The 15,953-nt window shown below is 35.5% G+C and overlaps 1 long non-coding RNA gene and 1 pseudogene across 5 annotated transcripts in view; both read left to right on the top strand.

Moving 5' to 3' along the window:
- The window catches only part of LOC309633122, a 210,986-nt gene extending 198,826 nt beyond the window's left edge, over nucleotides 1–12,160 (top strand). The window contains exons 4-5 of one of the 4 annotated variants that reach the window (XR_014247315.1): nucleotides 7,436–7,615; nucleotides 8,049–12,160. This is a non-coding gene — a long non-coding RNA (uncharacterized lncRNA). Of the gene's footprint in view, nucleotides 1–7,435 lie in introns of all 4 variants that reach the window. The other 3 variants (XR_014247316.1, XR_014247317.1, XR_014247314.1) reach the window with 3 other exon arrangements.
- Nucleotides 12,161–13,056: 896 nt separating this feature from the next.
- On the top strand, nucleotides 13,057–13,579 carry LOC309633111 (large ribosomal subunit protein uL14 pseudogene; annotated as a pseudogene). Its single transcript has one exon. The product of its transcript is annotated as a large ribosomal subunit protein uL14 pseudogene (transcript).
- The last annotated feature ends 2,374 nt before the right edge of the window (nucleotides 13,580–15,953 follow it).

Below are 15,953 nucleotides of genomic sequence, written 5' to 3'. Positions count from 1 at the left end.
AGCAAGGCAGAGGAGAACTAATTTTGAGAGTTTCAAGCCCTTTCCAGGGGAGTGCTTTGACAGGAGGCCTAGCCTGGTCCCTCAAGGGGCTAAAGAGTATCAGATGCTATCAGCAACTCCATTACCCTCTCTGGGCAATCAGCCAAGTTGGACCAATCCATTTGCCAAAAAGCCCCCCTCTTCTCCCCTACCCATGTCTTCTGCCTTCAGGATGGGCCCTTTTGTCTTTTCCTAGTGTTTCCAAAATGGAGAAATATATAGATGGTTTCGTTCTTTCTCAGCTTTGACCACAGCTTTAATCTTGACTTCATGAGAACACCATCTATTTGTCATCACCACAACCAGCAGTAATAAGAAAAATAATTCCTACAGTAGTAAATCCTTGCTTAACAGATTTTTATTTTAAAATAGGCTTGACTTTTTTTTTTTTTCATTTTAAAGAAAAGTTTTTGGCAACAGGTATATCACACCTGAATCTGTTGGGTTCTGTATTTTTAAACAGTTCTGACATATTCTTTTTCTTTTTATAATACATGCTGAGTGGGAATGGATCATGGCCAGTCCTAAAATACGGACTGGGCAGCTCTTGGAATTTCAAAGGCAGTACAGTCATAGCAAGGTTTCTAATAGGATGAACATAAAATAAGAGAAATATTTTATTTATTATTTTTAAAGTTTCATTCACAGAAAGACTATTTTTAAGTAGACAGAAGTAAATCAAAATGGGGAATGTTTCTGGTTTAAACAAACATTGGAATTTAAAACAACAAAAATTTTCCAACTTATAAAACAACTCACCCTAAAGTTGCCCGATGAGAATTTAATAATCAACAATAGTTTTTCTTTGAAAAAACTCATGAGTTATAGTGGTTCACAGTACAAAGTGACAGGCCAAGATACAAAACAGCTTTATTTTGAATTTTCTGGTCCTTGTCAAGTTATTCTTGATAACATCTGAATCATTAAAGCTTAGAATATTTTTTTAATGCTGATATGTGATAGCCCTAGTCCCTGAGTGATATCTGGCAAGAAAATATGCCTAATATTCATAAATCAGAGCCATGGCGTTTTAAAAAAGAAAAAGACATGGAAAGGGAAATTTTGCTGTTTTTCAGCACATGAATGTTGTTGGGTGGGTATTTGATGGCCCAGAAAGGGGTGGTGAGTTTCTAGGACTTTTGGCCTTGACTAGAAGACCCTTGGGTTACCTGAACTGACAAACTAATGCTAAAACAATTCTTTTAAACAAACCATCGTGAACCTCACACGGAAGGTAAAAACCCATCACAGTGCAGCTCCACAAACAGCCTGGTGTCGTCAAATTGCAGGTAACCTCGGCAAGGTTTTTAGTGTCCTCTAATGCTTTCGCTTCCACACAAGGAACTGTAAAAATAGGAGCTCTTGGATGCATTAGAGGAGACCTTTCTCCTCTCACTGAACAACACTTTATTTTGCTTCATTCAGTGATCCAAGCATTGCCACTTTACTCCCGTCTCAGTGTTTTCTATATTAACACTATTTTTTTTCAGATGCATCCATCTAATCCATCCAAATCTGTACATATTAACATTGCTGAGCAGCAACTCTGGGAGGATGTCCACCCTGACCTTTCCTTTTCCTGACACAGTTTCCATTTCCAGGTTTATTTTTGATATCATAGATGTTGCTATAACAGCCAACAGCCTTGCCTTTAGGTTTCTCTTCTCAACTCTAGAAATAATTCCTCCTCTAACAATTGATGGAGTGAAATACCTGTGAGAATTACAGGCGTCGGTGTACTGGAAATTTTCTCTGCTTATTGTATTGCCCAAGTACTGAAAGATCAAAATATAGGTTTACGAACAAAACTATATTGGCTAAAACCCTGTGTTTTCTACAAAATTCTAGCTTTCCTTTTTTCCCTTTCTCTTACACATACCCAAAATTACATACATAGATAATTTTATACTTCATTAAGAAGTGTTTCTCTATAAAATTTCCTTTATTCGATAGCACACAGTAAAAAGAACTTGGTGAAAAAAAACCTGGAAATAACCTAAATATCCATCCACAGTAGACTGGGTAAATAAACTGTTACACTCATACATAAAATACTATACAATATGAAAACATAATGTGCTACATTTTCTTTTAATAAAACATATATTAACTAAAATAAACCAAAGGAGCAGAGTTGAATGTATAGTATGCCATATATTATAGAAATAATTATGTGTTTATATACATATATAGTCTGCCATATGAATTAGAAGTATTTAAACAGATACATAAGAAACTATTCAGTTGCCTTTAGGAAGTAGATATAGGGAACATTAGTTATAGGTGAGTTGAGATCTTTTATTTCAATTCTGTCTGCTCTTTTTAGTTTTGTCTGCCATATTCATATATTACTTGTATTAGACATATACATTAAAAAGAAGGCTTACCTGGATTTTTTGAACATTCCAACTGACATCCAGCTCAATTCCATGATTACTGAAAAAAATGGAGGCACACACAGTATATAGTGTGGTGTTGTGGAAGGAAACTCCAGAACTTTAGATTTTATTAAACATGTCATTTTATGACCATGTGTAAATCACTCATCTACTGACACCTGATTGCCTCATCTGTAAAATGTGAAAAAGTAGCTCCATCTACCACAACTTTCATTTACCACTCAATGTTGTGACGGAAATAAAATAAAGTCCCTTGTGAATCTTGCAGGGCTACTGTAGGTGTGAAATTTTGTAATAGAGATCATGTTCACTTTCAGATCTCACATTAATTGAATCTGACTTTATCCCAGGAAGTTCACATTTGTTCTTACTTGGTATTTTTCAGTGGGAAGCTATATTCCACTAACATCTGAGTAGTAAGAAGAACCATGATCACGATAGTATATGCCTAATCTAAAATTGCAAATTTTGGTAACAGGTACATAAATGAATAAACTGTATTAATAAAAAAAAAAGTAGTTAATAGATACATGACATTGTAATAAATTCACTCCTCATAAATTTTTTTTAAATTAATTAATTATTTATTTATTTTTATTTATGGCTGTGTTGGGTCTTCGTTTCTGTGCGAGGGCTTTCTCTAGTTGCGGCAGGTGGGGGCCACTCTTCATCGCGGTGCGTGGGCCTCTCACTATTGCGGCCTCTCTTGTTGCGGAGCACGGGCTCCAGACGCGCAGGCTCAGTAGTTGTGGCTCACGGGCCTAGTTGCTCCGTGGCATGTGGGATCTTCCCAGACCCGGGCTCAAACCCGTGTCCTCTGCATTGGCAGGCAGATTCTCAATCACTGCGCCACCAGGAAAGCCCTCCTCATAAATTTTTATGCTTACTTACCTATAATAATAACAAAAGTTGTTGTTTACTAAATACAAAGCATGGTCCAGAAACTTAATGATGTTATATTTGTTACTTATTTCTCAGACCACATTTTAAGGTAATTATTACTAGTATCTTTGTTTGGGTAAACAAAGTAAGAGTGAGTGATGTTAATTTCCTTGTCCTGGGTCACACAAGTAGTGACTGAAGTCTGATTATGACTCAAATCTGTCCAAATATCTTTTCCCATCCTAAACTATCAGGCTTAAACCAAATTTCAACCCACATCCATCTCTCCACCTCTCATTATCTTAAGCAACACTACCAACTATAATGTCTACTCTGAGGGCCGTGATCTTTTTTTCAGTGGGACTATAAGTAGAAAATTCTACCTTTATGAAAATCTGGTAGTTCTTTTAAGGAATATTCATACTTTATGAGCCAAACTTTTATGAATTTACCACATGTTTGTAACCAAACTTTCAGAGATGGGGACATGACTTTACACTCAGAGGTGCTCATTTTGCCATCATAGACAGCAGCAATTCATGTGTCTGACACAAATGTCTAAATATAGTACATCTTGGTATTGAAGTACATATGGAATGATAAGCAGCTTTTAAAAATCATTCTTTTGTAAAACTTTTAGTGATATTGAAAAAAGTTTATGACAATGCAATGTAAAGTTGGAAATACATGTGTGTATAAAATAGAAAAAGATGACTGCTAGGAAAATCATCAAATTATAAGCATGTGAGTAGTGGTTGTTTGTTTTCTTCTTAATATTGTGGTATGTATTTAATATTTACAAAAATAAGAATACATTATTTTTATAATGTAAAGGCTTTTTAAAAAATTAAGATAAATAATATCTAATCATACTAAATCTTTCATTCTTAAGTTGCTTCATTCTCTTTAAGCTTGAGACTCTAAGCATACGACTATGCCACCACCTCTAATAGACAAAATGAAACGAAAACAAAGTTTTATGTGTAAAATCTTTGTCTTATATTGCTTAACTGTTGGTACCCTTGATTCTTAAAGACTAGAGATTTCTGATGTTACATTTCTTTTATAAATATTTCTAAGAACCATAATACTCATTGAATGTTGGAACAATATCTCTAAATGCCTAAGGTGACTTCCATTTTCTAAAACATGAACTACAGTTGTTCATTTTATTAAACTTGACTCTATTTCCAGACCTTTGCTATGCTGCAATAAACTCATTTTTGTGTCTTTGAGCACACATGCAAGTAAACCTAAAACATACAACACCTTGATCCACCATTGCTGGGTCAAAAGGTGTGATCGGTTTTTTTTGTTTTTTCTTTTTAAAGAATTCCCACATTTGAAGTTTTTTTAAAGGCTTTTAAAATTAATTAATTAATTTATTTATTTATGGCTGTGTTGGGTCTTCGTTTCTGTGCGAAGGCTTTCTCTAGTTGCGGCAAGCAGGGGCCACTCTTCATCGTGGTGCGTGGGCCTCTCACTTATCGTGGCCTCTCTTGTTGCAGAGCACAGGCTCCAGACGCGCAGGCTCAGTAATTGTGGCTCACGGGCCTAGTTGCTCCGCGGCATGTGGGATCTTCCCAGACCAGGGCTTGAACCCGTGTCCCCTGCATTGGCAGGCAGATTCTCAACCACTGCGCCACCAGGGAAGCCCATGTGGGAGGTTTTAAAGTTCAGACACTGCTAAGGTATTATCCAAAGGTAATGCACCTGTATATACACTTGTATATACATATATAATTTTTTTCAACCCTTTAAACTTGTAAAAAAAAAAAAAAAATCTTAGCTCACTAGTCATACACAGTATGTTTTGGGTAGATCCTCTTTAGACCCAGAAGTAACACTTCACTTCTGCTCTTGATCTATTGGTGAGAACTAGTCACATTGCCCCTGCTAGATGTGGGAGGACTAGGAAATGTGGTTGACTTATATGCTCATTAAGAGAATGGGGTTGATCCAAACCTCATCAGTCCTACCATCAGCACCATTTCCTTAGGCTTTGCTTAGAATTCTTTTTGACCTTGGTTTAGGATAGGATCCCTGGTTATTAAAGACATGCTATCTGGGGCTCCTGACATCCATAATACTTTTCTTGCTACCACTAATTAGTGAAAGGGGAAATGATTTACTGGCAACCTAGAGAGAATTAGTATAATCCAAAAGTTTAACCAGGTTTCATGTACAATTTCTCACTTATTTCAGTGATTGAAGGAAGACGGTGAATGAATAAATCATTTCAAGAATTCACAGGTCTTAATTCATGTCCAAGAGGGCAACAGCAGTGTTTCCTGCCAGGTGTGAGGAGGGATTCTAGTTGGAGTGTCAGGGAATCAGGCTGATTAAGCAGCTTTGAACTTCTATTCTTTTTTTGCATCTAAGAAGCTGAGGAAACTGAACAGATTTTGTATAACTGTGGCAAATAAATCCTCACCTACTTCTGAATTCAGCAAATATCAAGGTTAAGTGAAAAACAGAACAGTTCTAGATAATCATTTCAATATATTTGAAGGGATGAATTTCTATGATAAAAAAACAGCTGAACTTTTCATAAATAAATTCATAATTATTCTAAAGGAATTAGTAAAAAATTAAATGCCTATTTATTTCTGTTTATTCACATCTTAGTAATTTCAACAGTGAAAGTAATTTTATAGAATAGTATTGGGACAGTTACCAGAGGGGAAAGTATTTGGAGAAACTGAAAATCACTATATGTTTGTTGTTTTAAAAAAAATGTCATTTTTTTCTCCCAGGGGAACACATTTTTGCTGTTTTTTGCTATTCTGTCACAAGGTACTTCGTACTTACCCTGCAATCCTCAGTAAATGCCAACTGAATGATCTCTGAGGGAGATGACTTTAATTCTACCTCTGTTTCTAATTTCCTCACCAGCCAATTCTTGATAGAAAGTCTGAGCTTTAATGATACAGGACAATAGAGACAGTAACATACTGCCTTCCATAGAGAAATTGGGGGAAATTTTTTCTAAGAAAAACATAGTGCAGTTTCTTAGGGCTGCATCTTTGCTATACTCTGCTTGCTTTGAGACGGTGAGCCTAAACCAGCATAACTTTTTTAAGAAAGTTCTGGATGACTGAACTCATATTTCTCCATACAGCTTGCCATCTGTCCTTCTATAATTCTTTTTGTTTTTAATTTGGTTACATCCTCAGAAAATCCTAAGATTTCCATGTGAAAGTTATGCCATAAAAGATGCTGTTTGAGGGCAGGGACTGACTCTTGCACGCATTTGTAATGCTAACATTTTCTAGTGCAGTGGTTTTCACACAACGAAGGCATAATATTTAGAATGAGGACAATTTCTTTTCTCATACAAGAGGCTTTTGATTGAATCAGTGCACATGGTTATTGTGTTGCAATAAGTATCTTTCCCCTTCCAAAATTCTTATCTTCGCTCTCACCATTCACCTCGCTGGGAACATAGCACATGCTCATCTACCCATCCAGTAGAATAAAAACCGTACTTCTAAAAAAAAAAAAAAAAAAAAAACCCGTACCTCTCTTTTGAGTGAAGAATTTAAAGTTGTAAAATGAAAATTTCCAAGGGTTCCGTCTTCCTCTGAAATTGCACTGTCCCTAATCATACATGTTTTTATGAGCTTTAATATTTGTACATTGGATTTTTATGCCCCGTCTTCTTCCAGTTGATCACAAACTCCTTAAGAGAACAAGCTTTAATCAGTCTATTTTTTTCCAGAGTACCCAGCAGAAATCCTTGCACATAATAAATATCCAATAAGTATGTGTTGAATATAAAATTAAAGGGCAAACATTTTTCCTTAATTTATTTCCCAAACTAGAGATTCAAATAGTTGAATGATTATTTGAGGAATGTCCAAAAACTAAGGTAAACAGGCTTTTTTTTTCTTGGACATGATCATTGTGAACAAAAATGAAAGTACTATTCTAAAGATTAGATAATACATTACTTTCTAGTGCCAATATCCAAGGCCTTAAAAGAAGCTGTTTTATGAAAATGATGCATGCTCTGTCTTCTGTTGCTGATCACTTTTCCCTCACATTTCCCACAAATATTTACAGAATTCAAAATGATGAATAAATGAATGTCAAATTTAAAAAATCTCTTCTAGGCCTTCTCCACCTTGAGAAGCTGGATCACAAGCGCTAAAGCCATTTCTGCTTCCCTGTGTACATGTTCCTGGCTGGTTAGATGGCTGATAAAGTACAGTAAGCCCTTATCCTCAGAAGGTGCATTGCTCAAAACCTGATGTGAATGAAATACGCCAGACAGAGAAAGTCAGAGACTCATGGTATCACTTATATGTTGAATCTGAAAAAAAAAAAAAAAATCAAATTTATGGAAATAAAGAGTAGAAAAGTGGTCACCAGGGACTGGGCAGGGGTGTGGGGGGCATGGGGGAAATAGGAGACGATGGTAAAAGGGTACAAATTTTCAGCTATGAGATGAATAAGGTTGGAAGGTTGAAGGATCTAATATAACATGGTGACTATAGTTCATAACACTGTATTATATAATGTAAGTTTGCTAAGAGAGTAGAAATGAAATGTTCTCACCAAAAAAAAAAAATCCAAAAAACCAAATGCATAGATATATACATATATATGTGTAAATAGATATACCTCAGTAAAACTAGAAAAGAAAACTTCATGTATACAGACCATAAAAGTCACTGAAACAAGATGTCATCATGGGAAAAAACAGTAAAACTTGTCTCTTTTCAGTTCAATGGTCCACGTTCAAATATTATCCGCACAAGATTTCCCATCTCACTGCCTGGGAGGTATTTGAAGTTCAAAGATACCAAAAATGTGACAAAACAGAAAACAGCTCTAAAACAGAAACACAGAAGAATTAGTAGGTGTTTTCTGGGTGAGTCAGTAAGTTTCAGACTTTCTCTACATTTATTTGTTGGCAATTCAGTTTTTTTGTTTTATTCATATTTTAAAATTTATTTTATTTATTTATTTGTTTATTTATTTAGGCTGCGTTGGGTCTTCACTGCTGCTCACAGGCTTTTCTCTAGTTGCAGTGAGCAGGGGCTACTCTTCGTTGAGGAGCGCGGGCTTCTCATTGTGGTGGCTTCTGTTGTTGCAGAGCATGGGCTCTGGGCGCACGGGCTTCAGTAGTTGCGGCACGCGGACTCAGTAGTTGTGGCTCACGGGCTCTAGAGCACAGGTTCAGTATTTGTGGCTCATGGGCTTAGTTGATCCACAGCATGTGGGATCTTCCCAGACCAGGACTCGAACCAGTGTCCCCTGCATTGGCAGGCGGATTCTTACCACCACACCACCAGAGAAGTCCTTGTTTGTTTTTTATGACTTGCATTTATCTGCACAGAGATAAGGAAAGCAAGCAAAATAACTTTGCTAATTCTAATCATGAAGTCACATCATTTTTTTGATGATTTTAAGTGGTCTGGAGATGGCAGTTAAACCCTATATGACTTTGGTACCTTAAAATATAGCAACTATGTCTTTCAGAACCTTGAGGAAATACCAAACTTATGAACGTTACAAACTACCAAAGTTATGTAAAGAGGTTGATTAGGACTAAGACTTAATAAGTCTTACTATTATGTTCCTGTCTCAAGGCAAAGTCATCAGTTAGAGAACTCTGCTCAGATATCACTATAATTATAATTTTTGTGAATTAATTTATATCTACATAATACCTATTCCTTGGACTTCTTGGTGTCTAAGAATGATGACATGGGACAAAGACAGACTCTCTGGACACTTCTTTCCATATATATTGACAGTGTTCAAGAAGTATTAGAGGGACTTCCCTGGTGGCGCAGTGGTTAAGAATCCACCTGCCAATGCAGGGGGCACATGTACGAGCCCTGGTCTGGGAAGATCCCACATGCCGCAGAGCAACTAAACCTGTATGTCACAACTACTGAGCCTGCACTCTAGAGCCCGTGAGCCACAACTACTGAGCCTGAGTGCCATAACTACTGAGCCTGTGTGCCACAACTACTGAAGCCCGAGCACCTAGAGCTCGTGCTCTGCAACAAGAGGAGCCACTGCAGTGAGGAGCCCGTGCACCGCAATGAAGTGTAGCCCCTGCTCGCCTCAACAAAGACCCAACACAGCCAAAAATAAATAAATAAATTTATTTAAAAAAAGAAGAAGTGTTTGAGATTAGCCATTGCTTGCATCCTTCCCATGAAAAACTGCTTAATGATGGCTTTAGTATGCTTCTACGAGCTTGTCAAGGATCTGAACAGTATTGAGCTTTCTACAAGCTGTTCTTGTCTATTATTTATATTCTAAGTGGGTATTTTTCCAATGAATTCTTAGTTTCTGAAATGTCTAAAGATTTGAAAATTACAGGTTTTACCTCAGCAAACAGTTCTATCCATAGACAGATGAAAATATACTGACACGGAGACAGGAAATTGTTTCTAAACGGTCAGGATCTGACTGCATATTTACAAGTGAGTATTCTAGTGAATCGTGTAACATCAACATTCCTTATGTCTACATGGAATAAAGACCTTCATCGTATTCTCAGAGACACAGACTCCTTCCACCTTTTTAAACCCCTGTAGCACACGAAGCTTTCTGTTCAAGGCTCCCACTTAAAGTCTTTTCTTTATTATGTTCCTACAGGGATTTCAAGGGTTGCTTCTAGATCTCTTTCTTTCTACTTCAGTTTTGAAAAAATTCTACTGGGGTTTCTATTTTTATGTTACTTCACCAGATGTCCAAACCATTTAAGACATGGCCTCTAAATCCTTGACAGCTATTTGAGGGTGTTAGTATGTTCTCAATTCATTTCGGTTTTTGTCTGAGCTTGTCTTGCATTTTGATGTGGAAAGAATAAAACAAACATCTAAGGGGGGGTCAACTGGGTGCAAGTCACAGTGCTAAGCACTGGGGGACAATAATAATAAGACCTGTTCCTGCTTAAGAACTCAGACAAATAGAAGAGGGTATAATTTGTTACCATTTTTTATAAAGTCTAAGAAATTGACCTCTACAGTTTGGACTAACTCTCTTCTATCCTTTTTGAATTTCTGCTAGTGCATTCAGTACCAGTGACTGAATTCTATAGTTGTATATTATTTTTATTTTTATTGAATATCCTAGGGTGACTAAAACCTTGTGACTCCTTTTACCCCACCTGCCTCTTACCAGGGCCTCTGGCAAACTTAGTGTCCTGTCTTGTAGCCAGTATTCTAAGCATATCCATAAAGGCTCTAATCTAATACTTAACCAAAAAACTGATGGGCTATTCACTACCACTTTTCTACCAAATTTAATGTCATTGGTAAATATATGTACGCCTCTTTCCTAATCCTGGTCTGAGTGGGGTAATTTGTTCAGATTGATAAACACAAAAGTGTAAAAATGTTAAAAGTTGCTAATTTGCTTTTCCTGTCACAAGGATTCAGAACAAGTGATTTCATGTTTACCTTAAGGTTTTAGGCTAATTATCACAAACAAAGGAATGCCATCATCTTGGATTGGATTTCACCAGAGTCAACCTACTCATTTTCAAGAAGTAAGTATATTTATAAACTTTTATAAATATGTAACTTTGACATGTAAGCTGGGTATATAGTTGAAATAATTAATTGATGATACTAGAGTAGCTACAGACAAAGGATATTCATAAGGAAAAGTGTTGTATAATAAGAATTATTAATACTACTACTAATAATAACTACAACTATTATTGAGTTTTTATTGTATGTCAGATTCTAAGGTAGGCACTTTGTCTAACTAAAGACTTTTAGTTGGGTCTGACAAAAGACAAAAGTCTGAAACGTAAGAGTCTATGAAAGCAGAGAAGAGTCTGGGCAGAACCTGCAACCTGTGCAGTCACTCAGGCCCCCCCTAGGTTTAATGCTTTTCAGGAGCCATGTTGAAACTCTGAATAATTTTATCTTTTAACTAATGTTTGGTAAGTGAAGTCCAGTGGGAAAATGTAGCATGTATATGAGCAGAGAAGATAAACACTGTCTTTCCTTTCTGTCTCATTCACATATAACCTTTGCAATGCCCAGTGAGTATAGAATCCAAGTGAAGCCACAACGTATTTGAGTTTAGTGGGACTCAAGGTCCCACACAATACAAGTGTACTTCTCTAAGACTAAGGGAGACACTGACAGCCCATGAGAGCCCGTGCTTTTTGTCAAACTAGAACTTGCTTCACGTGCAGGGAAAAAGGCAGTGGCATTCTAAGAAACACAAACTACCAAGGAACCCCACTGTATCCTTTCTTACTCATGATACCTTCCTATATTTGCCCATCACTTAACACTGATAAGGATGAAAAGGAAGAAAAGGGAAAGGTAGAGCAACCATACTTCCTTTTTCTTTCAATCCTTCCTTACTCATCAGTAAGCCAAAGGTAAATGGCATTGATAGAATGTGTGCTTATCAAAAAATGAAATAAAAAGAGTTGCGTTAGTTTTGTCCAGCATTTCTACTCTTCTGGTGTAAGCATATACAAAATATGCAATACAAATTGTGTAATTTCATTAATTATGCACACAAGTGAAATGCTCTTATATTTTCATTTAAAACTGGCATTATAAACAATACAAAGATGAATGTTAAAATTCACGTTAATATTTTAACTTTTTTTTCTTTACTTGGAGTGATACTGAATAGCAAATAAAAACATTATGGAACGTCTAAAGGCAGACTGAGGAAGAAAAGAGAAAACATAGTTTAGTACTTTTAGTGACCTTTTTCTTGCTTTTTTAACATGGAACCCACATTTTCATTCTGTACAGGACCTCACAAATTATGTAGCTGGCCCTGCCAGTGGTGATACGGCACTCTCCTTGTCAGGAACCCAGGTTCCTTCTATCCTGTTACTCCATGATTTGTGGCCTCTGCTGTATTGGTCTAAGATGCAGCATCTATTTCACAGCACACATGATGGCAAAACAGATGAAGGCAAAGAGAACATATGCTTTCTCTTTTGGTAAGTAAGTTTAAGAAAAATGCCACATGATTCTTCTGCCTTCATTCGTAAGTCAGAATGTAATCATAAGCACAAATACTGCAAAGGAAGCTGGGAAAAGGAAGTCTTTGGTGACCATGTGTTCAGCTAAAATTTGAGGTTCTATTATTAAAGAAAAAGAGGAGAATGGATGTTGGGACACAACTAGCTGTATCTACCACACATGCAAAGGAAAAAAAAAAAAAGAGCCTATGAAGAATTATCAGTGGAAAGGCTGCAGGAGGCTGGGAATATTGTGAAAGTTGTGTTGTGAGAAAAAGAATGTCGTCTATCAAAAAGATAGAGAAATGGAGAGAGAGAAACTAGATCAGTAACTATATATATTAGATAAAATAACAGAAGTAAAAGGGTATTAATTATTTGAAGAGGATTATAAAAAGAAGCCTAGACTGTGGATTCACAAAGACTGAAAAATGTGGATTTCATCACTGTTTATGTGATTTGGGCAAATTACTTTATTTAAATTATTAATTCCTACTTCATAGCATTTCTTCTAAGGATAATCAATAATATGTCTAAAGTGCCTAACAGTGTCTGATGTATATTAGATACTAATTAATTCAATTTTTATTTTACTTCATTTTCATTTTAAAAACAAAAACCTCTATTATTTTTATTAATTATACTATGCTTTTTAATCCATGGCAGACACTTTATTTTGCATAAAGTATTTTTAAGTGAAACATAAATATGAAATTCAATGCATCATAAAAAATTAAGACATTAATTCTAATAAATAATCTGATGCATTAAAATTAGAAATATCATCTGGTGTTCAAGATGTCGAAGCAAGGACGTGGTGGGTCCTCTGGTGCAAAATTCCGGATTTCCTTGGGTCTTCCAGTTGGAGCCGTGATCAACTGTGCTGACAACACAGGAGCCAAAAATCTGTATATAATCTCTGTGAAGGGGATCAATGGACGACTGAATAGACTTCCTGCTGCTGGTGTGGGTGACATGGTGATGGCCACAGTCAAGAAAGGCAAACCAGAGCTCAGAAAGAAGGTACATCCAGCAGTGGTAATTCGACAACGAAAGTCATACCAGAGAAAAGGTGGTGTGTTTCTTTATTTTGAAGATAACGCAGGGGTCATAGTAAACAATAAAGGCGAGATGAAAGGTTCTGCCATCACAGGACCAGCTGCAAAGGAATGTGCAGACTTGTGGCCCAGGATTGCATCCAATGCTGGCAGCACTGCATGATTCTTCAGTGTATTTGTAAAAGAAAAAAATGATAATAAAAATTATTTCCTCCAAAAAAAAAGAAAAATTAGAAATATCTATCTATCTATCTATCTATATATATATATATAAAGCACACAAACTTTAAACAAAGCATTTCATTTTTATCTTAGCTAACCTTAAACTATAACAAGGAGAGACTAATAGTCTTGAGATAATTTTTTCACACTTAAATTGATCATTTAGATGGTCACATCTAGCAGCTTTGAATAATCCCTCTATTATATTAAGTAACTTACACCTCTGTTGCTAACCTGCTACTATTCAGATATTTTGAATTCATTTTATGTTTTATCCTCTATGTCCAGTGTAATGCTATGTATAATTGGTAGGTCATATTGTACAAAATCTTATAAGTACGTTTAATAAAAGCCTGAACTTAAAGCATTTCAGCATTCTGAAGAACTAAATATTTAACTAGGTCTGTATTATTACCCCCATTTTATAGATGGAATCATAGGTACAAATGTATTAAATAATTTGCTAGAGAACGTAGGTTTAGTCAATAGCAGAAATAAATTGTAATACTCACAATTTGCATTAGGAGAAAAAGTTCAGCAGAAATTTCTGCTACATCTGTATTCTACATAGAAAGCTAAATTGAAATTATTACTGCTCTCATTATTAATATTCATTCGGTATCAAAATATGCTAGGTACTATAATATACCTGAAACGAGATAAAACCCCCGAACCCCAGCCCAACTATATATCTAACCCTCCCAACTTATTACTAGTACATCCAAATGGGTGTTTTATCACCTCAATTATTTTTAAGAAATGACATCAATAGCAAAGAATCTTGTGAGTTTAATTGTTAAAGATAATACATCTCATATTCACCCAAGTAGTATTAACCTTTTCTCCTATTATAAAAATAAAGTCAATATTTGAAAATGCATGATATGCCCCAAAAAAGAACTAAGGACATTATCTAAAAATTGGACAGCCCTATTAGTCAAGCCATTAATTTGGGTTTTTACACACCAAGAGTAAGTTTCAGTCATAATTTTTAAAATATCCTGTACGGGTGGGGCACTGCATTCAATGTAAACAATCACCACAAAACTCCTGTGAAGTATATATTATCTGGTATATACATGTGGGGAAGAGCAGACTCTGAAAGGTAAGGAAATATGCCTAAGGACACATAGTTTGAGGGAAAATGGCATAGCTGGTCTTTAATTCAAGTAATTCCAGTTCTTTCTATTCCAACACAATTACTCTCATATTTTTGTATAATTTATGACTAGTCTGAAAATAAAATATGCTTAAAATCCAAATATATTTGTACACTGTCCATTTCCAGTTTAGTTGTTAATATTATTAAAATAACTGATATTTGGATGTAGTTTTAAAATATTCTGTTTTCAACTGACAAATTCTTTTCTTTTTTCTGCTTTTTGTGGATTATTATTTTTTGTAAATTCTCTTTCATTTACCTTCTATTGGTTTGCAAGTTATACACTTGTTTGCCTCTTTTTAGTGGTTACCCCAAAATGTTTTAAATATACATGTTGTAGTATAAGTTAAAAGGTAATCAATGTCTCTTTAGCTGCTGTATGACTATACCAGGATTTATTTAATGGTCCTATAATGATTAACTTTAGATTATTTATTAATTACCTTTAGTATTTACCCAATATTCCTCTCTGATCAGTATGTTAAAGGTTCTAATCTCAAGCTTCCCAGAAAATTCCGTATTACCATTAATTGTGGAATAATTCCACACATATACATACAGTGCTGCTTAACATCAGCCTGAAGAAAGTAACTGGTAGAAGGTAACTGTTAGTCTCATGAATTGTTCCTTCCCCAGTTCTGCAGAGGTTGTTCAATGCTGTGTAGCAGACTTTCTTCGATATCTGAAAAAGGAGATAGTCCATTCTCAATCATGCCTAATAACGCTCTCAGACTCACGGCCCAGAGGCCAAATTTGTTTGAGCAGCACAAGTTTTAAAAATTGAGTCAATATTTTAAACTTAGGAAACTTTCACATAAAATTTTGCTTCCCTTGAAATAATTGGTGGGAAAGCATTTGATTTAACTAATTTTATATGGGACTACACATACTATTGTATGACTGTTTTTTTTCTTTTCTGAATCTCCTCATGATGTTTTTACCCAACTCTCTGGGGTCTTTTCTTATTGATGGCTTAGAGCTCTTGATATAGAAAATATTTGCTTTCTAGTCTTTTACTTTGTGAATATCTTTCCCAGTTTTTTCTTTGAATTTTGTCTTTCTTCATTATTCAACTGAGGTTTAAATTTACATGCAGTTAAAATTTTTTAAGTCTAGATTCTGAATTTCATGCCATCGTTATCCCATCCTGGACTCAGGATTAAGAACACATCCATTCATATTCTCCTCTTGCATTTTTATGATTTCATTTTTGGAGTTAA

The sequence above is a fragment of the Balaenoptera borealis genome (genome assembly GCF_965194805.1).
Source record: "Balaenoptera borealis genome assembly, chromosome: 8".
NCBI lineage: Eukaryota > Metazoa > Chordata > Mammalia > Artiodactyla > Balaenopteridae > Balaenoptera > Balaenoptera borealis.
This window is presented reverse-complemented; position numbering and strand designations above follow the sequence as displayed.